This window comes from Myotis daubentonii, chromosome 1, assembly GCF_963259705.1.
Source record: "Myotis daubentonii chromosome 1, mMyoDau2.1, whole genome shotgun sequence".
Taxonomy (NCBI): Eukaryota; Metazoa; Chordata; class Mammalia; order Chiroptera; family Vespertilionidae; genus Myotis; species Myotis daubentonii.
In genome coordinates, this window is record NC_081840.1 from 225,616,787 (window position 1) to 225,642,666 (window position 25,880).

General features: G+C 43.3%; 1 protein-coding gene across 10 annotated transcripts in view; it reads left to right on the forward strand.

Annotated features, from left to right (window-relative positions):
* LDB2 (LIM domain binding 2) overlaps positions 1 to 25,880 on the forward strand; it is a 339,258-nt gene that overhangs the window by 59,208 nt on the left and 254,170 nt on the right. The window lies entirely within an intron of this gene.

Consider the following 25,880-nt stretch of genomic DNA (forward strand, 5'->3'; position numbering starts at 1 on the left):
CCATAGAGGCAGTCAGTCCATTTTGTGAAATTTGATATATTTCTGTGAGATCCACAAGTCCTTTTGCAGGAGAAAACACTGTCTTATATGTTCTATCTCTTCCAGAATCCCTTAGGAACTCTACTCTACCCCCCGTAGCATAGAAAATCATAGGCCTCATCAGGCCCGAGGTCAGCACAGGCTAATTGTTTGGCCATCTTCCTTTCATGGACCAAATGGAATGACGGAGCTGAGCATGTACCTCCACAGGCCGGCTGGCTCTTCTGCTGTTATTCGTGCAGAATCATCTCCGTTTGGCACAGGTAGAATTAGCTACCCTTCTTCCGCCACTCGCTGAGATGCCTCCTTCGCTGAGCATTGCAGTTGATTTAAAAGCAATGAAAAGGAACATCCTTGCCCTTAAGGACTTTTTCATTTGGAACAGTTATTTAACCTGGGGGAGGGGGGCAGTTTGTTTGGGCTTCAGAGAATCTGAGAATCTTTTGAAATTATGTATGAATTCTCGCCTGTATTCGTACATGCGTTTGTTTTTCTAGTGAGAGGATACAGAGCCTTTATCAAGTTCTCTGAGGGGTCTGACGCTCCAAAACACGGTGAGAACTCCTGGTAATAAACACCTCCCCGGATGCCTATCATTTCTCCAGCACATTGCTACATTGCTCCTTTAAATCCTCCAAACAACCTCGTGTGTTAGTACGTTACCATGGTAATTTCACAGATGCAAAAACTCCGATCAAAGATTTAATTTCTTTTTAATATCACACATAGATTTTGAGCATGGGAATCATATTTTAAACCCAAGTCTGTTCTACCCTTAAGAATCTTTTTCTATTTTTATATTGACATATATTTTATCAAAGCAGCCTATAGACACATGATTTTTAAAATCAAATTTTTTAAAGTTTTTTCTGCTTCCTGCATTGTCTGTTTCTTTTGTTTATTTTTTTCCTCTCCTGTTTATTTGTGTGCATTTCTCAGTTTCACGTAGGAAACTGTTTAAACCTGAGTGCCTTTGGTTATACTGTCATATGAAACGTGTGCTGCCAAAGGTTAATTCCAAGCTCTCAGTGTGTGAATAAGGCATCTTGCCCAGTGGGTCCCCCAACTGGGGGACTGGCTAGCCAGCGGGCATTTTCACTGCTGTGATCCATGTGAGTTTCTAGAGTTCCTTCTGTGGCTACTATAAGTTTCTCCAGAATAGAATTTTCCAGTTCCCTCCCTAGGGTATGTGAGACCTGCTGTTGTTAGGAGGCATGTAGGAGTTCTGGGTAGGCAGCCGGAGGGTGGGGCATGGGCATGTCAGTGCTCTGTAAACAGAGCCCCTATTTCTGATTCCTCATTTCACACATCCTCTTCAGCCACACTTCTAACTTCTGGGCCTCTCTGGGGTCCTGTAGGATAAACTGGCTCACTTCTGCATCCTTTTCTGCAGGCTGCTGTGTCCTGGGTGTCTCCCTTTTAATAAATTATTATTACTTCTCCATTCAATTCCCATCTTCCAAAAATTCATTGAAATATCTCATCCATTTCACCTCTTCCATTCCCTTTGACCCCTGAAGTTGCTCCTTTTCTCTTCCTTCCCTGTCTCTTCCGACGCTATTTGAAAAAAACTCCTGTGGTCCTGCCACAACTGTAAAAGGAAGTTTCTAGACTTGCTCCTTCTACTCTCCTCATGCTACCTCTCAGTATCACATTCTGTCCAAACTCTGAGAGCTATCCAAGAAAAGCCTTTAAGGGATTCTGCCTTCAGGTATCTCATAATCTAGCTCTGCTGAAACCATGCCCATAGATTCTGCGGCCTCTAATACAGGCACAGATACAAGAGCATGTTTACAGATAAAGGGCTGGAAAAAGGGCCCTGAGATGGAGGGAAGTGTATCTAAGACTAGGGCAACAGTATGAGCAAAATCCTAAAGGCAGAGAAGAACAGGGGCAGAGGGAAACAGTGGGCCCTTCAGCTTGGCCTGAGGGAAGGAATGCGTGGAAGGTCATATTACTATACAAATCCTGCAAGGCACCAGGTGGAGGTGGGACTTGGATGTTTGATGAGAAGTTTGTGTATTATGCTGTATTTTGTTTGAAGTTAATGGTTTGCCACTGACGTCCTACAAACTGATGGTGTAAAGAGCCTCTATGAGAACTGAGGTGGGGTTCCTGGAAGGGGAGCACTGGAGGGCAGATAGACAGAAACATCCTGGGAGAGGGGAGGGAATGAAACCTTGGGTTGCAAAGTAAAGGAGATGGTTTGGCGGAAGTGGGGGATTGGGCAAGACAAAGATCCTGGGGATGAGACTGGAAGTGTGGGGTGGCAACAACCAAGAGTCAGAGAACAGTCCAGTTGGGCCTGTCTGCCTGATAGGAAATTGTGTCCGTTAGGAGATAGGCTGGGAAGTCACTGAAGGTCCCTGAGGTCCGGCCCAACTAGGGAAAGTGCGTGGACAGCTGACATCCCAGACGCTGATAACACTGGGCTTTTCCATGACTCTTCACTATTCCTGCTCAGCTCCCCCCCCCCCCCCCCCCGCCCCGCGCCCCACTGCCCCATGGTTATCAAAGCACAGCCATATGTGCAACATTTTGGAATACAAAAGATAAGATAATGTTGATTTTGCAGTTTGGGCAAAATGTGACTATTGAATTGTATGTCTATGAGAGAATTTTTACGATCGATTCGCATTTTTACATTCCAGATTACTTTTCTTTTTCTTGCCATTTTAAAAAATGAGGACTCTCTAACACTAATCTGCTTAGCAAATCTTATGAACTAAATCAAAAGCCTCGTAAGCCTATGGACAAGCATGTCAGAATTGTGGGCTACTCCTAACCAGTAGGAATGGCAACTTCTTGATGCATTTTAGTAATTATTTTGTTCATTTTTCATAACTGCAGCTTCCTTTTCAAAATACCAGCGTGCACCCAGCCTCTCCACATTCTCTCTCATCCAGCCCAAGATGCAATGCTGCCCAGAGCAGCACCTGCTGCTCTGCTGACCAGGCACTGGGGTGCCTTCAAGGGGATCCCATAGGGGCCAACTCTGGAGCCAGCCTCATGTTTCCTGCTGGTGGAGGGGGCGCTGTTTTATTTTTTGAGCACCCCTACTGCAGGATGTAAAGATGAGAAGCAAATGAGAAAACGAGAATTCTCTCCATGCAGTTTCTGTAGAACTGGTTTGAGCTTTCTTCAGACTTGGGGTTCTCACGGGGAATCTTCCTCTCTCTAGGCTCTGCCTCTGAATCCTGATTATGATTGAACCTCTACACCAATCAAGCCTTGTTTGGTATTTAATCAATCTCGAATTGCCCGCCAAGTTGTTGCAGTTCCAATGCCAGTCTTGCAGCCTCCCTAAGCTCTTTCCATTTGCATTTAACATACCTTTTTTTTTTTTTTAACATACTCTCTGGTGTGTTTTTGTTTTTGTTTTTTTCTTTTCCTCCCCCCCTCCGCCCCCTTTTGTCCTGGCCCTTACCAAAATGTTTAAGCTTGTTGATGAAAACAGATTTTTCTCAAGCATTTTCAGTCAAATGAATAAGCTAATAAATCAAATGGGCTTAGAAAGTGGATTTTCCCCTTTCACGCATACTTTAGAGCTCAGGTTTAGCAGTTGTTGGAAATGCTGGTCCAAGAACTCTGTCTATCTTATAAAACCTTTTCCGGGAGGAGCCTTGCTCACCGGAGTGAGGCAAAGGAAATTGCAATGCACCAGAGACAATGTCTTTTGCATAACAATTTAATCCACCCATTTGCTGGTGAATATTCATGTTCTGGAGATGGAAGTTTCAGTATATACAAATTTGTGGAAGTAGGGTATGTGGATCAGCAGAGGGTAAATGTAATATTTGCTACTTGGTTTTAAGAGGCCAGGATCACCAAAACCAAATTTTATTTTTATCCTTTTGCTTTTATTTACACTGAAATAAAGCCTGGAAGGTTTTGGAAACTGAACTATTGGTAAGAGATGCACTCTGATGACTTTTCATTTTGTGTTAAGTGTATGATTTTAAATCAGTCGGCCCAATTTGATGTGAGTATTGTTTTTGTCTTAATATTATAGCTGGGGAGTTTTCTCTGTCTATCTTTCTATCTACTATCTATCTAACTCTATCTACAAAATTCTCTATCTAATCAATAGTCCATAAATAGATTAAGTAGAATATTAGAGCTAAACCAATTTACTGCTGTTAATGATTTATATATACATAATGATTATATATGAATATGTATTTGTGTGTATCTTATACACAAGCACACACATACAAAATTAGTTTTATGGTTGATTAATAAACTAAATTTGGAGTGCTTTAATTATATTAAAGCTTTCTAGAGAAAATGAAAAGAAAATTGCTATCTATTAACCTCTGTGGGAAAGAATTTGGCCATATATCACATCTTCTATATCATTTAATTCACATAACAACTCCATGATGAAGATATGAGGAAACCAAATCACAGAGAGAAGGCCATGGCCCAGAATTGCTGAGCTGGGCCCAGGGTGCTTTCTGTTCCACTAGAGAGGCCAATCAGGTTCATCTGACAGGGCCCCTCCTATTGATTGGCTTGGCTGCAGGAAGCATTGTAACCCTGGGCTCAATTAAAAAAAAAAAGTTTTAACCAATTCATTCATGCCACAAATATTTATGCCACAATGTACTCATGCCACAGTGTACTCCATATTCTAGGTACTGGGAAAATACAAAAGGAGAAACAGGTTAAGTTTCCTGCTGTTAGGAACTTCCATTCTAGAGGAGAGCCATGGATCAAGCAATTATATCCGCCTCGGGTATGGGATGGGAGAGTGGCCATCCCACTTATAGTTGATGAATTGTGGTCCTTCCATCTCATTATACGAATGAGACTAGAGGCCTGGTGCATGGGATTCATGCACTGGTGGGGGCTGTGGCCTGGGGGATGGCCCGCTGTGGGGGCACCACTCATTCGGTTAGCCGAGCAGCTATGGACCCACCCTCTGAGCAGCTGCTCCCAATGTGGGAGTGCACTGACCACCAGGGGGCAGCTCCTGCATTGAGTGTCTGCCCCCTGGTGGTCAGTGCACGTCATAGTGACTGGTCAACTGGTCGTTCTGGTCGTTCTGCTGTTTGGTCGCTGGGCTTTTATTATATAGGATTAGAGCTAAGTCATGTGTCACCCTCAGCTCCTTAGGTTGTTAGGAAGGAACACTTTTCTTCTTTACCCTCAAGGTCTTGCACTGGTCTTGATTTGGATATCGTGTGGCCAGCCAAAAACCCATATGGATCACATGGAGGTGTTCAAGGTGTCATGCTTGCTTTGGGGATTCAAAGTCTAGGGAAAGGTCAGGGTCTTGGAGTGTTCCTCACACTTTGTATTATTAATCTGTAAAACCCTAGTTTCTGTCTCATAGTCATCATTTTCACTATTACTTGGTCTTTCTGGTTTATCTCTTCACTTGATGGATGGCCTGTAGATCTTTGAATCTATGAGCCACATCTAGGATTCATATTTAAAAAAAAAATTGGAGCTGTTTACTCCATGTTCTTAACAAATCTCCTTATATATCATGAAGCAAGTCTTTTCCCTCTGCTTGGAGAAGCCTTCCCATATCATCTGCCTAGTGAACTACTTACTCATCCTTCGAGGGCTCTTTCTACAACCTCCTCCTCCAGGGAGGCCCCTTCCTCTGAACTTCTTAGATATAGTCAGTACCTCAGCTCCCACTACATTACAAATGGTTGTCTGTTATCCCACAGGTATGACCCAGTACCTACCAAATACCAGGTATCATTTAGGTGCCATAAGTGTGCATCTACGCTAATAAAAGACAAACTTGCAAATTGACCGTACCTTCACTACGCCTTTAACCATGCCCACCAGCCAATCAGAGTGACTATATGCAAATTAACCAAACCAAGATGGTGTATGGCAGCCATGTAGCTGGAGCAAGCAGGAGGCTTGGTTGCCCCAATGATGGAGGAAGCCAAGCTTTCTGCCTGCCGTGACCGGCTCTGAGCTCCACTCAAAGCAACAAAGTTTCAATTATAGAAGGTAAATAAACCCCAGATACCTGCTTTCAGCCCGCTGTGGCCACGGAGCTGGAGCGAGCAGGAGTGGGTTGCCCCTGGCGATGGAGGAAGCCAAGCTTTCTGCCCGCCCTGGCCGGCTCTGAGCTCCACTCAAAGCAACAAAGTTTCAATTATAGAAGGTAAATAAATCCCAGAATAAAAAATAAAAAAGGAGAGGCTGGGAGCTTCTGTCACTGGGAGGGCTTGGCCAGCCTGAAAACGGCCCTCAGCCCCTCACCCAGACTGGCCAAACCTCCATGGGGTGAGGGTCCCCACTGGGGGAGGTGGGCCTTGACCAGCCTGCAAACAGCCATCAGCCCTTCACCCAGGCTGGCCAGGCACCCCAGCAGGACCCCCACCCTGATCCGGGATACCTTTCAGGGCAAACCAGCTGGCCCCCACCCATGTACCAGGCCTCTATTTTTTATATAATAAAAGGGTAATATGCAAACTGACCCTAACAGCAGAACGACTGGGAATGACTTGTCACTATGACACACACTGACCACCAGGGGGCAGATGCTCAATGCAGGAGCTGCCCCCTGGTGGTCAGTGCGCTCCCACAGGGGGAGCTCTGCTCAGCCACAAGCCAGGCTGCCAGCTGCCAGCACAGTGGTGGTGGGAGCCTCTCCCGCCTCCTCAGCAGCACTAAGGATATCCGACTGCAGCTTAGGCCTGCTCCCTGCTGGCAAGTGGACATCCTCCGAGGGCTGCTGGGCTGCCAGAGGGATGTCTGACTGCCAGCTTTGGCCCGTTCCCCCAGGGAGTGGGCCTAAGCCAACAGGTGGACATCCTCTGAGGGGTCCCAGACTGCAAAAGGGCATAGGCCGGGCTGAGGGATGCCCCCCTCCCCCGAGTGCACAAATTTTTGTGCACCTGGCCTCTAGTTACTCCATAGCATAACGCTTGCTTTCTTGTATGTCTCCCTCATGTGGCCCTAAGAAGACTGAGAGTCCCACTGTCTTAATCTCTTTCATAATCCCAGCACGCAGGCACATACTGGGACATGGTTGGCACCCAACCACCATCAGCTGAGTTAAGGAAATCCCCCTTTAGTCTTAAAAGCATGGGTGCACACCATGAGGAGAATACATGCTTCAGAAATTAGATGGATTAAAGATGCCAAAACTTTGGTCTGTAAGGGAGGGGGGGGGGTGGTGAATGTTAAAAACATGGAGTTTGGGTTCAGACAAAGTTGAGTTCATACAGGTTTAAGTTCAAATTTTAATTTGCCTCTTGGATGGAGGCACTTAATATTTCTCAAGTTTAAGAACATGATGTTGATAACCTACCACAATTATTATGTGGATTAATGAAGACAATGTTATATGGATTAAGACAGTTCTTACTTGAAATCAAAATAAAATAATAAAGTAAACTGTAATTGGAAAATAAAAAAAAGAAAAACAATTTTAATATTAAAAACAAAAGATAGTTCTTAGCACATGAACTTATGAAATTACTTGACCAAGATATGCCAGTAGAGTGTGATTTCATCAACATCCTAACTCAATCTTTTATGTCGAAAAGCTGGTGGTGATTAACTTGTACCATTCTGCTTTAGGAGAAACCACACGTGCTCACGAGCATGCACACCCACCCACCCCCCCCCACACACATTCGGCCCCCCAATAATTCCCAGTGATCTTTCATTTGTGTCTAAAAACCAAAAGCCAAGAGTCAGTGCTCCTTCAAACAGATGTCCTAAAGCAGTGAATGCTAGTGTCACACTTCTTATGCATTGAGTAGGGACGTGCATTCCGCAGTCTGCCTGCCCTATGTAACTCCAGTGCAGCATCACTTCACCGTGCCATCACGCTGGTGTTGTGATGTGGTGTTTAAAAATAGATGTAAATAGTTAACACTTCTTTGAAGAGGAATCAGATCCTCATGTACTGCCTTTATCAACCAGCTGGCTCCTGTGAGCGTCTTCCCAATGTGTGTGCAAACATTCCTTTTAAGTGATCAGCCGGCATAATTAGGTGAGATTGTACACTGGAAACACAATTCAGTTTTCTCTTCATCTTGGCTGGAAGAAGGAGCAAACATCAGGGACGCTGATGCGGTGAGAAGTTAGATGTGGGAGATTTTTTCCAGCAGCTGCAGTACCTTGCTAATCAGCAGAGCTAGTTATTTATTTATTTGTTTTCCTTTTTTTAGTTCAAAGGTACGTGTACGGTGTGGCGGAACCTCAGCCAGAGCGCTAATTATGAAGCCTGGTACTGTCATCGCTGGCACAGATAGCAGCTCAGCCGGGGTCAGGCTCTGTGTTTTCGTTCTATCTGGATGTTTTAGAATTTAATGCCTTTTATTTGGATGTACTTAAAATATTCATTGTATCATGGACTTAGTCAGCTTCAGGGAAACTGAATTTAAGACCTGGCTGGGAAAGGATTGGGGGCTGTGATTTCATTTGTGATTTTCAAACAAGTAGGAAGTTGTTGAGCAAGGAAACCAACCCAAACAGTAGCTCCTGAAGAAAGTGGTTATGGAATGAGGGGACCCACATCCTAATATCAGTCGTGCCCTTGGGCAGGTCACTTATACTCTCGACCTCTCTCTCTGATCTGTACAAATGAGGGTTTGGAAATAGCCAGTCCCCAGGTGAACCGAGTGCCTGTATGCATCAGGCTCTGTGCAGATTCTCACCTGGGGAGCTCAGCTGCCAAGGAAGACAGGTACACTACACATAGAGCAAGTGTGCAAGGGTCCTGCTGGAGAGCATGTGGGCTGTGATGGGTTCGTGGGGCTGCGTGATTCTTACTTGCATGAAGGCTAGCACTGGATTGTCCAGTGTCACAGCCATCACTGACATTTCTAGGGGTGTGATCTTGAAGAATGCACCAACTTCTATTCATTGGGCTGTTGTGACATACGTAAAATATTGCCTGGCATGTAGTATGTGCTCAGTAAATACTAGTTGTTATTATGAGGACACTGAACAGAGAGAAATGAAATGATGTAGATGGCATGGGAAAACCAGACCTCTGAGAGGAAATATTAAACTGGGACCTGAAAAAAAAGTGGGAGATTTTAAGCCATCTCCCCCATAACATGCTCTCTAGGCAAGCTGACATGCTTCCTTCTCTCCCTAAAACATAGGTTGATTCCCAAAGCTCAGGTCAGTAGGCCATGCTACCTCTGCTTTAACCCATGTTCTTTCTATTAACCTACCAACCACCAAGCCTTCTTATACCAGATTAAAGAACTCTACTGTGAAAATAATTGTTGACACTCATGGGACAGATCGTAGGCACAGGTAGTGGCTCAGCTTATGCCCATGTATACGTAGATGGTCTCATTTAACCTTTTTTCTTAACTGTCCTAATACATCCTCTTTTATGGCCATTTTACAAATGAGCTCCAAAGTGAAAGTCCCAGAGCTGAGCTTTGAGCCTAGGTCTCGTTGGGCCAAAGCCATCTCATCCGAAAGCTCTTTAGCAGTTTCTTGGGTGAAAAAAAAAGTAGGCAGAACATTCTAGAAAGAGAGGATGGCTTGTCTGAAGCCTCCAGACAGAGACATGTTCTAGGATTCCTTCCTTCCAGCCTTATATTTCATTATTTAATAATAGAGGCCACGGGCTTCACTGTAGAAAATGAGGCTCAAGAATGTGGGCAATTTGCCCGGTTATTTTTACTTATAAATTCCTTATCATGGCTTTGTTTTTGTTTTTTAACATTGGGATGGTTTTCATTCTCAGGTACCAAGGGTAAATGTTTTCAAATATCCATGCAAAAGGCCAAGGGTTTGAAAGGCTGTGGTCTGTTTTCAGCCTTTTTGAAAAACAAAAAAACCCCCAGCATCTTCGATATAAAAACAGTGCACAGGAACCCCCAGGATTGCCAAATCAATGCCTCCTCAAGCTACCTCTCTGAGGGCTCCAAATCTTGCTGGGAAGGAGGAGGGGAGGTGAATGAGGAGAGAGTGCCAAATGGGTGAAATAATTTGGAGAAAATTGACTCCAGCTTTGCACATTAAAAAAAGTTTTTTTTCCTTCTGCAGCTGTGAAGTATTTGGTGATTAGTCTACCCATTTTTAAATTATCAAATAATGATTAAGAAGTTAAAAAAAACCTATAAATATTTAGAACATGACAGGAACACCACTGCTAATGGAAACTTGGCATTTAGAGAAATCAGGCCCAAGGGAAAGAAAAATATTTCCATACAGTCAAACATGACCCATTGGGTCTTTGTCCTAAAGCAACATTAAAATAGGACACATAAATTGTCAGGCTATTTTGAGTATGTACTGTGCAGAAAAAAAAAATTCTGTTTTTCCTCAATTCTCTCTCTCTCTCTCCCTCACTCCCCGCTTCAAAATATAAAACCAATAGGAATAGGGGTTAGGGAGATTGAGAACAGACTCTTTAAATACATTCTATTCACATGGGAAGATGGGAAGGAATCTGAGTACGTGAGATTCGTTATTCTGCACCTTCCCCAGTTCATACGTATTTCCTCTGGAGAATCTTTGTCCCAGCAAGTTCACTGCCAGGAAAACTCTGCCCTCAGGTTTGCAAGGGGCTGACTCCTTCCTGCCATTCAGATCTCAGCTCAAATGTCACTTCCTTTGAGGTTGACGTGTGTATCTGAAGTCATCACTGATTATCGGGAGCTGGTCCTCCCCCCCCCCCCCGCCCCCATTTCATAGCACTTACCACAGTCTGCAGTGGCCTGGTTCCTTTATTTATGTTCTTGTTCCTTGTCACCCCGCCTCTGCTAAGCTGTAATCTCCAGGGGACCTTGTCTGGTCACTACTGCCAAGAGCAGTGCCTGGTACAAAGTAGGCATCCAATAAATATTTTTGAATAAGTGAATGAAAAAAAAAATGCTTTAAAGACAGTAAAGAGCTCCTGAAATATATTATTATGTAAGCTTTTTTGAAATTAGGAAATTAAAAAAATCTATTTCTGTTTATTTTTTTTTTTTTTAGCAAATAGTATCATATATTTTTCCCCAAAGTGCATTTTAACTTTACTCCTCATGTACTATTTACTTGAAGTTTAGTATCACACACCATTGCTAGAAATTTAGGAAATCAGTATGTGCCAAAATAAAGTGCCCTTGCATTTAAAGTAAAATATATATTTTGCTGTTGGCAGAATATACAGGGAAGAGTCTGCATTATTTTCTATTTGAGAGAAGAAAAATTACTAGGTCCCATATCCTGGCCAAGAGAATCCTGTGGATCAGAGAAACAAGGTCACCCACAATTTTACGTTGACTCTTAACACTTCAGAATGGGTGCCTGTCAACATTTGTAGAACTGCTGAATCATGGAGTTTCATTATAAAAGAAAACGTGTGGTTCATTCACTTCACCCAGCCCCCAAATCCCTCACTTGTATCCCTAAATCACTTCTTTAATTTTGCAGACTGTATCCTCTGAATTAATTTAGCATTGATATGATATTGCTCACAATGTGTTTTGAAATATTCTCTTGAAGTTTAATTTCTAGACTTTATATTTTATAAAAAGTGAATTGTGCATGTTATATCCCAAATTAGAAGGATGGTCCTAATGCTTTGGAGGCAGTAAAATTTCCTTTAAAAATAATACTTGAAATGAACACAGAATATCTGAGCTGATGCTTGGGAACATTTGCTGTGCAGAGATTTTTGTTCTGTGGGTTGAAGGTTGGGTGCCGGGAAGAGATTTTTAAAAAAATCAAAATTGGACCTTAAGTGGAGAATGTTTTTGTTTTTGTTTTGAGTTTGAATAATAATATATGAGCTGATAAATATGTCAAGAATAGTATGGCAAATAGTAATTTTATTCAGGGTCTTGTTCAAAGCAAGTTAGATATAGCCTCTGTTTTATATAAAATTATGGTTGAAATTATGACATTCCCAGAATCATATCTTTTTGGTCTGAGAGGAATCATAAAAGGTTAAGACTGTTCTATCTACAGTAAGAAATACTTTTTTTTTGTACGATCTAATACACACACACACACACACACACACATGCAACCACACATGGGAAAATAGGCAGGCACAACTAACACTAAAGGTTCACAGTGCGCCCCCTCCTTGTATAAGATATATTCTACTTTTTATTTTATGCCACTTAATTTAAATGAGGTTACTTTTGCCTTTATACATTGATTTAAAGACACATTATTTGGAAAATACTAATCTGGCCCAAATGGGAAGACAAAGGTGCAGAGAGGGGGCCCTACTATTCAGGGGATCAGGTTTTCCTGCTTTTGGGTTGCCAACAGGCCTTTGTTCTGGGTCTGTAAGTCTCTGGAAATCTGACTTGCAAAATAATTTAAATTGTCCTTAGAAAGGATCTCCCCATGGACCCTAAAAGAGATAAGGGATCATAAAGAAAGAGTAGAGAGACCTGACATTTGCTGGAGAGGCATTTAGTCACAGGTACACTGTTTTTAACATTGTTATTAGTGATGTGGGCACGAGGTTCAGCAGCACATTAATCATATTTGTGACATCAAATCATGTAGAAGACAAGAGAAACAGGGATTACATCTCTATATCAGGAGACAGTCGGAAGGCGAGCTGGGAGGAAAATGAAACAGGAAGATGAAATGCAGGCAAGTTCAAGACTTGGAATTGGATCTGTCGCTGTACCAATCCTTTGCAAAAAATCACTTGAAGCATTTCAGTTGAACAAGTATTTACCGAAGAAGGTTTGTAACATGACAGGCAAGGCACTGTACTAAAAAATGAGAACTCCTAAGCAAATAAGGCCTGTTCCTCCCATAAAGACCTCACAGTCCTACAGGCAATGCAGACTGAAACCAATAAAAATAACACAGGGTGATGGGTGCAAGAATATTGTATGTATAGGTTGCAGATGCCATACAGACGGGGGAGTGAAAGCTTCCATGTGGGCTGATGTGTGTCATATGGGCATGTAAACAAAAGATGTAGAAACTAGGGGAATACATTAGAAATTGAGACTATGTAGACTATGTATATAAAGGGAAAGAAAATAGAAACCCACAAGAGTTTGTATATTTGAAAACCAGATTTGGCTCTTCCTTTCTTTTTGTGAAGGACAAACAAACAAACAAAAACAGGATGAACTATAAGCTGTCATCAGAGAGAATGAGAATTAAAAATCAAGATATAATGAAAGAAAAGTGATCCATGAAAAAACAACAGTTTTGAACCTGGGAAAAATAACATTGAGTAAAGGAAAACAAATTTCATTGACATCACATATAGGGCATTTGCATTGTCTCTGGAAGTAACAGGATTTTAAGCCAAATATATTAGAACTCTGTATGTGTTTATTTATCTGGTCACTCAGGGAAGCTGATACAATGAAATTAACCTGAAGTCACTGCTCTTCCAAAGCTTACAGTCAGATAGGTGGGGGGAATCTTTAATCAGATACTTGTGCCAATATACTGTCATAACTTTGTCACCTTACAACAGTGGTTCTCAACCTTGGCTGCACATTAGAATCACCTGGGAATCTTTTTAAAATCCTGATTTCTGGGCCTCATCCTGGAAATCAGGAGTTTAAAAAGATTCCCAGGTGATTCTAATGTGCAGCCAAGGTTGAGAACCACTACCTTACAAGGAAAAAGCAAAGTGAACTGTGAGAGGGGCAACAGGGGATCTAGTATTGAGGAGCTGCCTTAAGAGGTTCTGCTCTAAAAAAAATGATGCTTGACTTGAGGCTTGAGGAATGGGTTACATAGGTAGGAAGAGAAGACAGGGGAGAGCAGTTTAGACAGAAGCTATAGCCTGCACAAGGCCTTGAGGTAAGAGATTTTACAAAACAGGCTTTGGGAAAAAGAGAGGATTTTTTTTTTGGAAGGGGTATGGATTTAAATAATTCCATATAACCTCAGATAGAAATGCTTTACATTTATTTTATTGAATGCCAACAAAAATTCAGGGGTACTTAAGACCCCAGTAGAATATTTTGGATAGTGTAAACCCTTTTGAATCCAGAATAAACAATGAAAGGAGGCTCTTCTATGCTTCCTCAACACACACACACCCTTGTGATGTCACTAGTGTCAAGGGTAGTTTAGAGGGCCTTATGGAAACTGAAGTGTTTGGTCTAGTCAGGGTACTGAGCAATATAGCATCATTATAGCTTTCAGTGAGAAAACCAGGTTCTAAATGCAGCAGGCTTTACACTGTCATCCCAGCGATAAATCTGATGAATGCAATGAAAACTACAATACCTTGCTTTGGACTTGCAATTAAAAATGTTCATTAAAGTTCATGTTCTTCTACTCTGTGATAATGTTTAGGCTTGATGTGAACAAATGCTAAGTAGTACATTTGCATGATCAGAATATATAGAATTGTATTTCCCCAAATGCTCTTCTTTTTCATAAATCAGTCACTGCTTCTTAGAAGGAAAATAAATTTGCTTTTGAATAGAGCAAATTTTTTCTCCCCATTATTAGATTCTGCATGCTTGAATGGGTTGCAAATCTCACCAAGACCCAGATGAAGGCCCACCTTCTACAGGAAGCTTTTGTCCTCTCTCTAGTTGGCTTTGACCTGCCATTTTCTCATGCCCATCATTTGATACACACACACACACACACACACACACACACACACACACACTCCAGATTATTATGACTGGCCAGATTATTATGACCACCCCATCAGTACTTTGTTGGGCCACCTTTTGCCTTCAATACTGTGGCGATTCTTCTTGGCATTGACTCCATGAGATGTTGAAAGGTGATACGAGGAATCTGACACCATGCCTGATGGATAGCACTGTCCAGTTCTGTGAGATTTGATGGTTGTAGAACCAGCTGCCTGATGGCTCTTTTAACTTCGTCCCACAAATTCTTAATTGGATTGAGATCTGGTGATTGTGGGGGCCACCTAATGTTCTTAAAACCACTCCTGCACAATATGAGCACCATGGCATGGCGCATTGTCTTGTTGGAAGAAGCCATCTCCATTGGGATACGCCATCAACATGATAGGATGAACTTGATCAGCAACGATACTTAGGTATGTTGTGCTATTCAGATGTTTATAATGGTGTGGCCCTCTAGCAACTTCAGCGCGAAATTATAGCTAATTTGCCTACAAATGTCAGGTGGTCATAATAATCTGGCCACTCAGAATACAGTGGGGCCTTGACTTACGAGTGTCCCAACTAACGAGTTTTTTGAGATACCAGCTGTCTCTCAGCAGATTTTTTGCATTGAGTTGATAGAGTAATTTGAGTCAACGAGCTCGGTCTTGGAACGAATTAAACTTGTAAATCAAGGCCCCACTGTATGTATGTGTATGTATATATATATATATACTAGAGGCCCGGTGCACAAAAATTTGTGCACTCGGGGGGGAGGGGGGGTCCTTCAGCCCGGCCTGTGCCCTCTCGCAGTCTGGGACCCCTCAGGAGATAACGACCTGCTGGCTTAGGCCTGCTCCTGGGTGGCAGAGGACAGGCCCAATCCCTAGGTGCAGCCCCTGCTCGGGCTCAGAGCAGGGTCAATTGGGTAGTTGGGGCGCCTTCCCCTGTCATGCACAGAGCAGGGCAGATCGGGAGGTTGCAATGCCACCCTCAGTCACGCTCAGGGTAGGGCCGATTGGGGGGTTGGGGCGCCGCCCCCTGTCACACTCAAGGCAGGGTCGATGGGGAGGTTGCGGCGTCATCCCCTGTCACGCACAGAGCAGGGCCAATCAGGGGGTTGGGGAGCTGCCCCCTGTCACTCACAGAGCAGGGCCCATCAGGGGGGTTGGGGCTCCGTACCCTGTCACGCACAGAGCAGGGCCGATCAGGGGGTTGAGGAGCTCCCCCCTGTGACTCACAGAGTAGGGCCGATAGGGGAGTTGGGGCACCACCCCCTGTCACACTCAGGGCAGGGTCAATCAGGGGGTTGGGGCGCTGCCCTCTATCACCCACAGAGCAGGGCTGATCAGGGGGTTGGGGCACCGCCACTGTCACACTCAGGGCAAGGCTGATGGGGAGGTTATGGCTCTACCTCATCACACACAGAGCAGGGCCCGTGGGGGGCGGGGGGGTTGGGGCGACGCACCCTGTCACATACAGAGCTGCAGGGTGATCAGGGGGTTGGGGAGCTCCCCCCTATCAGGCACAGAGCAGGGCTGATCAGGGGTTTGGGGCGCCTTCCCCTGTCACGAACAGAGCAGGGTGGATAGGGAGGTTGTGGCCCCACCCTCTGTCACATGCAGAGCCGCAGGGCGATCAGGGGGTTTGGGTGCTGGCCCCTGTCACGCTGATCCCGGTGCTGTGAGGCCTCATGGCTCCACTGATCCCGGTGCTGGGAGGCATATTGCCCTTTTACTATATAGGATAGAGGCCTGGTGCATGGGTGGGGCTGGCTGGTTTGCCCTGATGGGTGTCCTGGATCAGGGTGGGGGTCCCCACTGAGGTGCCTGGCCAGCCTGGGTGAGAGGATGATGGCTGTTTGCAGCTGGTCACACACCCTTCAGGGTGGGGGTCCCCACTGGGGTGCCTGGCCAGTCTGGGTGAGGGGCTGAGGGTGTTTTCAGGCCAACTGAAGCTCCCAACTGCTCCTTTTTTTCTTTTTTTTTATTCTGGGCCAGCTTTAGCTCTGGCTCCAGCTCTGAGGCCTCTGCTGCTGAAAGAAGGTATCTGGTTTGTTTCGGTTCTATAATCGAAACAATGTATAACTCCAGCTCTGAGATCCCGGGCTCGCTGAAAGCAGGTTTCTGGGGTTTTGTTTAGCTTCTATATTTGTTACAATGTTTCTTAAACTGCAAGCTCAGAGGCTGGCAAGGCAGGCGGGGAACATTGGAGTCCTCCTTCACTGAAGCAAGCAAGCCTCATGTTAGTTTCAAGCTGCCTGGCTGCCGGCTGCCATCTTGGCTGGCAGTTAATTTGCATATCTTGCTGATTAGCCAATGGGAAGGGTAGTGATCGTACGCTAATTACCATGTTTCTCTTTTATTAGATAGGATATCCTCCCCACTCCCCATTTAACTCTCTTAAGTGCTTACTTTTTTTTTCATCCTGATTACGTTTTAAACCTCACTTGGTAGCATGGCAGCTGGCACTCGATAACTTCTCAATGTGTCTGCTGATAGAATGGACAAGAAACAAAGGGGTAGGAGTGTGGCACCAGTTTGGGCTCTTAAGTCGCAAGAAAGAGAATGTGACTCTTGTTAACTGAAGAACATAATTTATTGGAGGATTACAGGGGCTGTTCAGAGGATGAGAATCAGGCTGGGGAGAGTTGGGGACCAGTGAACACCATGGGAGATGGGTAGGTGTTTGCTGAATGCAATGGAGAGGTTTATTTTTCTCTGGGGAGCTGGGGTTCCAGAGGACATGTGAAGATGACTTTCTTTGTCTTGCTTCGTGCATTCTGATAGTCATAATGATATCCTCACACATTTCCTTTGTTCAGTTTGTGTTGGGATCTCATTGAAGCCTCTTTCTGAATCCCTACTCATTTACTCCTCACAGTACCCTGTGTGTTAAGTACCATGAATATTCTTACTATACAAATGAATAAACTGAGGCATACCAAAGAATCAGAAGTATCTGTCACCAACATCTCATTTTATAGTCTGCATCCCATTGGTAAAGTTTGAATGTTAATTTTGTTTCTTAACCATCTTGCAAGAGTATGAAGAAGATTAATGAGGAAATGTTGGCATAATATTTAGTGTTCCCTGGAAGAAAGCGTCTGGTGAATGCAATTATTGTCATGCATTTTCATAATAATGAAATATGAAATATCATAGTATTTTATGCTCTCCTTCTCTTTAATTCATCTTTCTAATCCTCATACACCATCAACTTATTTTCAAAGCCAAAGATTTCAGAATAGTTACTCTTTAAGTTTTTTTCTCCCAATTTTATAAACATATGTTTATTTATTCTAGTCTTAAGTATTTATCATTTTTCAGAGCCCTAGAGATTCAAGAGATTAAACCTTGGATCAAAAAATAGCTATAATTCTCTCGGTGGGCAGATGATCAAATTTGGATTTGGGGGAACAAAACAAGCTGTCCTATGTTAAAAGTGAAACTGCAACCACAGAGTTAATGCCCATGCTTCTGAGCCCATAATAAGGAGCCCTTCCTGTGTGAAGAGAAAAGGGAAAGGAGCGAGGGAGAGAAAGTGATCTGCAAAGAATTTCCCCTTGATTTCTTGTCACTCACCCAAATGGCTGGTGATAATTGGACACTGGAGACATTTGTGAGATCAGACAGGATATCACTTCCTTAAGAAGCGACTTCTCTGACAATGAAGGGTCGGTCATTATCTCCAGACCCAGGGGCTCTCTGGCTTGGCTAATGCAACGTGCTACACCTCAATTATCAGAAAGTACGGTGAGAAATTAGAAAAGATGGGACAGGAGACTTCATCCAGGTGGTAAAGTTTAAGAGTGTTTGTGCTAATCCCAAACTTCCCCATTAGTAAAATAAAGACAAAGGCAGGATTGGGAGCCCAGAAAAAAATTGATGAAAAGAATTAGTAAGCCTATGAATGAGCTTTAATAAGCTTGTTGACTAGAATAATATAATATTCTTTGTGTCAGACTGCCAAGTTTACAAAAGCACCTTCAAAGAACAACTATACCTGTGCATATACTGGTTTCCCTCTTTCCCCCTATATTTACTAATTGCATTTCCATGACACTCTTCCCCAATGGAGAGCAAAATGTTTTGTAGTAGATCTAAGTCCAAGTTGATGTGTTTATATTATAATATAAATGAAACTAGAGGCCTGGAGCTTGAAATTCATGCATGGGGGTGGGAGGGAAGGGTCCTCTCAGCCCAGCCTGTACCCTCTCCAATCCGGCATCCCTTGGAGGATGTCCGACTACTGGTTTAGGCCCCATTTTAGGGATCGGGCCTAAACCAGCAGTCGGACATCCTTCTCACAATCCTGGACTGCTGGCTCCTAACCACTCACCTGCTTGCCTGTCTAATCGCTCCTAACTGCCCCCCCCTGCCAGCCTGATCACCCCTAACTGCCTCTGCCTGCTGGCCTGATCACCCCCAACTACCACTTCTGCTAGCCTGATCACCCTACGCAGCCTGCTGTTCGGTCGTTTGGTCGCCCCTCACGGCCCCTCTCTGCCAGCCTGGTGGCCCCCCACAGCCTGCTGCTCAGTCATTTGGTTGCCCCTCACTAACCCCCCTGCCAGCCTGGTCATCCCATGCAGTCTTTATGGCTGTCTGTTCAGTTGCAATGGTAGCTTAGGCTTTTATATAGATAGATACTTATTCTGTTAAATTAAATTTATATATTTAAGATGGAGCAATATTTTGAGATGGGTAAACTGTATTTAAAATATGATACAATTCCACAGTACAAATAGATTGGATGATCATTATAGAAAATATGGTATGATACATACCCTTTTTTTGCAAAGATTAATTTCCAGTTTAATGAGTGTAAAATGGAGGCTTGTAATATAGTATTTAAAAGTTTAGTCAGTAGCAATATTTGAATGCTTGATTAAAATAATATAGTAGAGTGATTTAAAGACTGTTCTGTTCAGTGGTATGTATTCTAATCAGTCTATTAAAAAGCATTAATTGAGCAACTATGGGAAGCAAGGGCTCTTGATTTGGATGGATTGACTGTGGGACATAATAATGGCGCCATACATGACTTCTCACTAGTGCTCAACAAGTGTTTGCAACACAAAAGAAGAAATAAACTCAGAAATCTTGAATGATATTGAAGAGTTTTTAGAATAGGTACTATGTGCATGAATCAGTTCACTTAATCTTTAGAACACACCTCTTCTATAACTTATTATTCTTGTGTTAAGAATGGGTAGACTGACAGATTGAGAAACTTATTTGAGGTCAGACATCTGGGAGGTAGTGGACTGAAATTGAACCTGGGTGTGATTGCATCTGTTATGGAGTTCATGGACTCCCTAGATCTTCAGTGACCCACAAAAACCCTTTTTCAAATTTGATTGTAAGCCTTCTCAGGAAGACTATGAATAACTTTATTACCTTCTCAATAAAATTCATAATGAGAACCTGCATCTTCCTCCCAAATTTAAAAAGCTCATATACAACTGAAAAGCTAAGATTTAGTCATAACACAATATGTACACAGTATACATAGGTAAATACATAAAGTTCCACAAAGGTATTATATGATTAATTGCCTGGGAATGGTATAGGGTTTGAAGTGGTAGAAACCCTATGTGGGGGGTGATTTTGGAATGTTTTTCTAGGAAGAGGCATTTGAGAAATGCCTTGAAGGATATCACTGTACTTGGGTCATGGACCTGGGTTCCAGCTTTATGCACTGTGAACAGACTCCCTCCTCCTCTCCTCTCCTTTCCTCTCCCTTCATAAAGCGACATTTGACAGTGAGGGAGAGTTAATTACCACGTGGTTTTCTCTCCCTAGAGCCCATTTACCTGCAAGGCTGCTCCATGAGCATTAGGCTGAGAACAGACAGGCAAATACCATTTGGAAACATTCCACTCTGAGCAGATGTCCAGCTGCTCATTTAGTTCATGAACTGTTTGTCAATACTGACAATTAGTGGGCTAAAGATTGCATTGACCACATGACAAGAATCAATACGTTCAGTACTTGTTAGTTATTTACCTGCGAGTGTATTAAAGCCCATAGATTTCTTATAAATCCTTCAAAGCTGTCGTGCTATGATCCTCTCGACAACACACATTGACACATCAATAAATCTTTTTGACAAGGGTGATCTGGGAAAATCAATACCAGTTTATCAGTAATTCCCATGTAGTCTTTTTTTAAATTTTTTTATGGGCCAGCAGAGGTTTAAAATCATTTCCCAAAGCAGGAGAACTGCCATGGATTAGGTGCTAGGCTTATAGCCACTGTACCTGGAGGTACTGATCTTGATTAAAGTCCTTTCCTCAAAGAATCTTTGTAAATCCCTTCTGAGGAAGAGAGACCCACTCACTGATAGTCCTGATGATGCAACAACCTTCAAAAGTACAGTGGGGAGTTACAGATCTCACTCCATAGCCATTTCTGCCTGTGCCTGCCCGATATTCAACTCCTGTCTATCTCAAAGAGAGCTTGAGACCCTCCCAGCAATTCCTCCCCTTATTCTTCGACAGCTTTTAGCAAAGGCATGTAATATCTGTTTGTTGAACAGGTTTGTTTTACATTTTTTATTATTTAAGCTGAATTAAACCTTCATGCTAAGCAAAAATATCCACAATTTAAGCCTACATACAACAACAGTGAATTAGTTAAGGATAGCTGCTGTAACAACCTCAAAATGTTGATATCTACCATGTAATATGCGGTTCAGTGTTGCTGTTTCCAGACAGTGAGTGAGTGACTGTCCTCTACGTGGTGATTCAGGGACCCAAGCTCCTTCCATTTGTGGCTCCTACATCCTCTAGTGTCGGAGTGATCTTGGTTCAGCCTGAAAAAGTAGGAAAAAATAAGAGAGAAAGAGAAATGTACCCATTTCTTAAGACCCTGATCTGGAAGTGACACTTATTTCTTAAGCTTATAGTCTTAAAACAGGGCCATGAGATTCAAAAAGAGATTTGTCGGATGTGAGGGCGATCTGGCTGCGACATCTGTCACCCCATTGATCGCCAGGGTTGATTCGGCTGATCTGGCTGGCTAGGCGGGTGTCCCCCTCCTCCCTTACCGATCCATGTGCGTCCCTCCCGAAGCTGCGCGCTCGGTCGAAGAGGACGACCCCCCCCCCCCCAGGAGAGGACCGGTCTTCGGTCAAGGGTATACGAGTAGCTGCGCTCCCCTGCTAGAACCTCCAAACAAGCTCTCAAAAAGAGATTTGTCAATGTAGTCTGAGGCAGGCTACCTCCTAGTGACAGCCCTATTCTACTCAAGGGGAGCCCAAATTTGCTGTGGTATTCAATGTGTGGGATACAGATTTGAAAAATATGCTGTTTTGATACATCACAATGTTTGCTAGCAAATGGGGGAGACAGTCCACCGGCCCTAAACTAGCAGAATTTATGCAGGTTTTCCTTTCATTGTTAATCTCACTGGTAAGACCCCCTAAATAATTTTTATTTCCATGGGCTTCCATGGACCTTTGCTTTTGACAGAAAAGTTGCTACATCAAAACTGTTTCTTAAGTCTCTCCTTTGAAAGTTCTATCAGCGGCAATTAAGCAGTTTTAGGGGGTGCTGAAAAGCAAAGAGTTCATAATCATCTCATGTTTTCCTCTCTTTTTAAAAATATACAACCTGAAAAGAGGTGACTGCACTAAACTTTCAGGCTTCCAGGTTCCACTGCTCATTAGTAAAACCCGCCTGCAGTTCTATTTGTCCCAGGGCTTTCTTGCTAGCCGCCTTCTCTCTGCCTCTTATAAAAATCTTTGCTGAACAGCCATGTCTGTGTCTTGCTGAAACTAATAAAATTATACCTATCGCTCTCTTGGGGAGCGCTATCCAGAGTCGCATTTGAGATCCAAAGACAAAGAGAAGTTTCTGCTGGCATTTTGCTGTAATTAAAGATCCCAGAGTTTTCCAGAGGGGCACATCTTTCGATGAGAAAGAGATATCTGCTAACTTTAGAATTGTTGAGGGTTTTTTTGTTTGTTTTCTTTTCTCCCCCTCCCTCCAACCCTCTCTTCGCTTTTCTTCTCTTTCCTTCTCCTTCTTAATCTTTTCCTTCATTAATTTCTTTAATGATTATACAAACTATATTTACTGTTTAAAGGCTTCTAACACTTTTTTTTTTTATAAGCATAGAAACTCCCTTGCCCTATGGAATTGGGAGAAGGTAAAATGCTTTAGAAAAAGCATACCTTCCCCTTGTGTAGGTGAATAGTTAAAATCAGGAGGAAAGTTCCCCATTGTTCTGCTTCCTAAGCAGTCATTAGATATTCACCATATTTTAAAGTCTTTTTCAATTTCTCACATGTGGGCTGACCGATAAATGATTACTTGGAAGGACATAGGTGAACCAAGGCTGTGGGGAAAGAGGAAACTGATCTTTGTCTTGGTTTTTGGCCATCGTGGTTTCTACAAATACAGCATTGGAAGAGAACACCAGTGGGGGTGGGTGTGTGTTTCTCCACAGCTCACTTGGCCATGAAAATGCGGATGAAAGAAAGATCTGATGGGTTGTCTGCAGTGTAGCAAATGAAATAGCTCATTAGCTGTGAGAAGCCAATAATCTTTTGTGATTCACCAATAGCTCCTATTCCCCTGGGAAATTTATTCTAGGTGAGGCTGGAATAGTAAGAAAGGAAGAAGAAAGGGGACCATATATGAAGGGAGGAAAGGATGAGTGACAGCATGCTTCACATCCTTGCAGAAGGCACAGTCTGTTTCTGACACACTCACTCTTCCTTGTATAGAGACTGCTTTTCACACCCAGATTTATTCCTGGTTAGAAGGTTGCTTTGGTTATTAATGATTAATTAAGGCCATATGGCTCTTCAAATATTCCACTTTGGGAATATACTACTAGTGATGAGACCATACCTGTTAACATATTTTAAGGCATGATCACATATTGCTTTAACCTTGTGAAGTACACAAGACGGGAATATACAACCCATTCTACAGATGGGATGATGAAATGACACATGTTTAGGCTTATATTTTAGGGGTGATAATTTAAAACAGGGCCACAGCCACATGTAGGAGAGACTTATCAATGTACCACCAGTTTGGGAGTGATCTAGGCCAAAAAGCAGTTTTCTTAACTCCCAATCCATGGCTCTTTCTACCAGGGAGATTTGAAATAGAATGCTACTAATAATAGCTAACACATATATAGAATTTTGTTAAGTTTGCTTTTCATTTATGAACTCATTTAATCTCCCAAGCAATGCCATGAGACAGATCCTGTTATTAGCACTAATATGTACGGGAGAAAGTGGGGACAATGAGAGGTTAAATAGCTTATCTTTAGAGACATAACAGGTAAAGGAAGGAGCTGGGAACACTTCCTCTCAACACCAAACAGCTATCAGTCCCAAAATTTGTGCAAGATTCTTGAAGGTGTTCCATTGGCCTTGAGGATCCAGAATTCAGATTCAAGACTTATCTGAGTCCTAATGAAATCTGCAAAAGGAGTTTTCAGATATGTGGGAACAAAATCATCCCTAAAGCAGTTCCTCAGTCACAGTCGTCTTCTTTAAAGGCAGGGCAGCTTCCCAGATGGCCAGTGTCCAGTTGCCCCCACACTGAACTCAGACCAACCCGGTGGGCAGTCATTCATACATTCATCTGCCTATTGTGGGCACTGAGCTATGGAAGACACAAAGGTGAAGATGCCCTGGTCTTTGTCCTCAAGGAGTTCTCAGCCTCAAGCGGGGAGAGAGATGTGGAATCAGGTCATTATTGTCTGCAGTAAGTGCTCCAACAGAGGCAGGAGCAAGTGCTCTTTAAGCCACAGAGGGGAGGGACTAATTTGGGCTAAAAATAGAGGAGCCAAGGCAAGTAGCATGGCTGCTGAGGAACTGAATCAGACAGATTGGGTCCAAGTTGTGGCCAGGTCAGTGTGTAGCTGGGGAATGTTGGGAGAACTTCTTTTCCTCACTAAGACTCATTTTCTTAATCCTGGCAAAGGTGGGTGATAAACCCCTCCTCCTGTGTAGGGTTACAATGAGGGTTACTCCATAAAACCGATCACAGAGTCAGGGGCGGAGAAGTGGGATGATATCAATAATAACCACCTTGAAAGCTTCACAGAGATTGTGACTCTTCATAATGACACTGCGGTTGACGCAGGTTGTCAAGCAGGGAAGAGAGAGAGTGTGAGCAGGAGGAGGACAATTCCCACCCCAGAAATCAGCATAAGCAAAGCCACGGAATAATGTCTCCCCCTGGCACAGTCCTAAGGATACTGCGTGGCACTGGGCTCCACTTGCCTTTTCTCTCCGCAGGCTTTTCCTGCTCTCCTCGGTTCTACATACAGTCAGAGGAATCATCGTTCGTTGCTGTAATTGCTATCATAGCATTTTCCCTCCTGAGAGCTAGGCAGTGGTTCCCAATTGCCTCTTGCATTGGTTTGAGTCAAATTGGTCACAGACTGCAACCTTACCCTGTACCCAACAGCCTCATCTCACCCCTCTCCATGCCCTGGATTTCCCCTCCACTCCAATCCAGCAAGCTGCTCATGACTCTGTACATTATCCCCCCCAAACCCCGGCCCCCAGCAGAGGGTGGACCCCTGAATAAGCATTTGACAGAATTTATAAAGTATGTGTTGTGATTTTAAAGTGATAAAATATGATGAAGCTTGGTGATACGGAGTGAGTTTTGTTGGCCTACCCAGCATTTAAAATATTTGAATGCAGTGGTGTAAAAACTGTTTGTCCCTGTCCTCCCCCGAAATTCATATGTTGAAGCCCTAACCCCAGTGGGATGGTATTGAGGGATGGGCCTTTGGGAGATAATTAGGGTGAGATGAGGTCATGAGGGCGAGGCCCTCATGATAGGATTAGTGTTCTTACAGAAGAAATTCGAGAGAGTCCCCCTCACCTCCACCCTATCCACTGGCCAGGACACAGGGAGAGGCAGTATCTGCAAGCCAGGAAGGAGGCTATCACCAGAATGAGATTAAGTGGGCACCCTGATCTTGGACTTCCAGCTTTCAGAACTAGAGAAAATGAACTTATGTTTACCCACCCAGTTTATGGTATTTAGTTAGGGTAGCCCAAGCTAACTAATAATCCAGTTTTATAGTTCCTAAACAAAGAGAAAAACAATAAAGAAAATAAAGTAAACAACAAATAAAACAAAACAAAACAAGAAAGAAAGCTCACCAATACCTGGCTTCCCTCTCACACAGCATCAATTGCCTGGGGCTGAGTAGAGGCTGCCCAGCTTCCACTGAATTCCTATTGCCTCCCTCTGCTCTGCTTGGCAGGCCGTGTCTGTACATCACCTGCAAGACAAGTGAGAATCACCCTTCTTTGTCA